Consider the following 2,489-nt stretch of genomic DNA (forward strand, 5'->3'; position numbering starts at 1 on the left):
TGCAGGAAAGCCCAATCAGTCTTTTTTCACCATTGGCAGTATAAAAACAAAATCGGGGAGTGCAGCAAAATGCCGCCTGCCTACTTTTGTTCATACAGAATGCGCCTTTTTCGGGGCAATGGGGGGCGTGAGCAAGTAACAAAACGTGTAGCTCAGCGTGTGACGTAAACAGTGACGTACTCCGAGGGAAGCCACAGCTGGTCAGTCCTTGGTGATTCTCTCATAAGTTGACCCGTCCTTCACTGTTCCCGTCATTTAAGGGTAAATGGCCTCTTCGTTTGCGAGGACAAGGAGGGCGCGCAATTCCTTGTCTCCCCAGTTGCTCATCTTTACAGTGTCTGTCAGGTTTGCGTTTCCCTCTTGCTACTAGCTGCTCATTCCTGCTATCAGCTGTTTCCTGTTAGTCCACCACCAGTGGGTCGCACGTGCGGTGTCATCAACAGCTCCTCCCACAAGTCATCAACAGCCGCTCCCGTGGCAGACGAGCGCCTCGTTCTTTTTAAACTGAAAAGGTTCCGCTACTATGTCTACCCTATGCGGCGGAAAATTGGGCACCTCGGGTCAACTCGCCAATCCAGCTCTGTGTGTCTAAACGCTTGCAGCTTGTCCGCAAAACGGCCCAACATTCGCCGAAAATAAGGTGCTATAGAGACTCACATTCACACCTACGGACAATTTAGAGTCACCAATTAACCTGCATGTCTTTGGACTGTGGGAGGAAGCTGGAGTACCTGGAGAAAACCCACGCTGACACAGGCAGAAGGGCTCCCTCCTGGGATTGAACCAGAAATGCTCTTGCTGTGAGGGCACAGTGCTAACCACTATACCACCGTGCCTTTAATTCAATACAATTTTATCTTATTATATTTATAGGTAACATAAGGTAAGATAAGGTAAAATTGTATTGATCCCACACTGGGGAAATTCACATGTTACAGCAGCTCAAATAGCACAGACAGAAAAGCAAGTTGAATGACAAAAGAATAGTCATAGAATAAAGATAAAATACAAAAAGATATATATCAGAATTAGAAAAATATTAAGCACTAAATTTGGACACAACTATACACTTTATACTATTTACACCATATACAACTTTCACTTATGCACATAACTCAATTCAGTTTTATTTATAAAGCCCAGCATCAGAAATCACAATTTGCCTCGGCATACGACATCCCTCTGGTGATACTGAATGTTTGAGATAAACTGAAGGATGAAGCGTTCCTTTATGTGTTGAGAAAATTCTCCTACTTCTTACAATAAAGCAAATGTTAATCTGTATATATGTATGTGAATGTCCTTGTGTAAATATCATATCTTTTATAATATTTTTATTTTTCATGTGCAAGTAAGTAAATAAATAAATGCAGCAGGTTTTGAAATAGGCACAGGGGTAAAAGCTAGACATTTTAGGCTCCCAGTTTTGTAATTACATAAAATTACTTGTGGACCTTTTATGGAGCCTCTCCAGCTGTGGGGATTTCACTCTGCTCTTTTCTTTGCCTGCTCCATTTGTAGCTTCACACATTCTGGTGGAAATAAAAGCTGGAACAGTAGCAGGGTGCCAGTGTTTCATTTCGTTGCATCGCAGGATTTTACATACATATCATATATATTTAAAAAAAAAAAAAAAAAAATCACTCCCTCTTACACTTATGGATAATTATGAGTCAGTCCACTTCACCTGTGCCACCCTTTTTGGACTGGGTGAAGCCAATGCAACAGGAAAGCAAAAGACATTTATATTTTAACCTGCTTCATGACTCAATCACACCAAACAATGCATCCTCTCAAATGTTTTTGTACTTTTAGACTAGTCGACTAGGATTAGTTTCATCAGGGAAATTAGTCATTTAAGGAGGATTTACACGTGTGCAGCAGACTCTACACTGTGGCCTACGCTGTTGTGAGCATTTATACTTGTGCGGTGGTGTGTCTGTGTCACTCTGCAGTTACACCTCCAAAACACTAGTCAGCGGCGGAGGTTTCTGTGAAGTGCTGTAAAGTTTAGTTGATTCAAAACACACATTAAACACACATTAAACATGGCTTAATAGAGACAGTTTCAAACACAAGTACACAAATCAGCTTCACTATAACTCGCAGCATTCACAGACAAACACTTGTCTTATCTGGACACATTTCCCCCACAAATACAACATGCTAACATTATTAGCACAAGCCTATGGCCTTTTACATTGTATAAATTAGCCTAGCGGACTTCTCTCTTGTCATATGAAGCCAGGGACAACAGCAACATTTAACAAAGGTAATGGTACATAATTTTGCTCCATTACAACTCACAAGGTTCACTGACAAAACAACTGTCTTATACTAAACATGTTTTCCAAACAAATATAACATGCTAACGTTATTAGCACAAGCCTATGGCATTTTACATTGTATAAATTAGCCTAGCAGCTAGCTGAGATTTCCTCTGCTGATATGAAGCCAGGATAAATCACACACAAGACTTAAAATGCTAT

Source organism: Epinephelus moara, chromosome 13 (genome assembly GCF_006386435.1).
Source record: "Epinephelus moara isolate mb chromosome 13, YSFRI_EMoa_1.0, whole genome shotgun sequence".
In the NCBI taxonomy this organism is placed as follows: Eukaryota; Metazoa; Chordata; class Actinopteri; order Perciformes; family Serranidae; genus Epinephelus; species Epinephelus moara.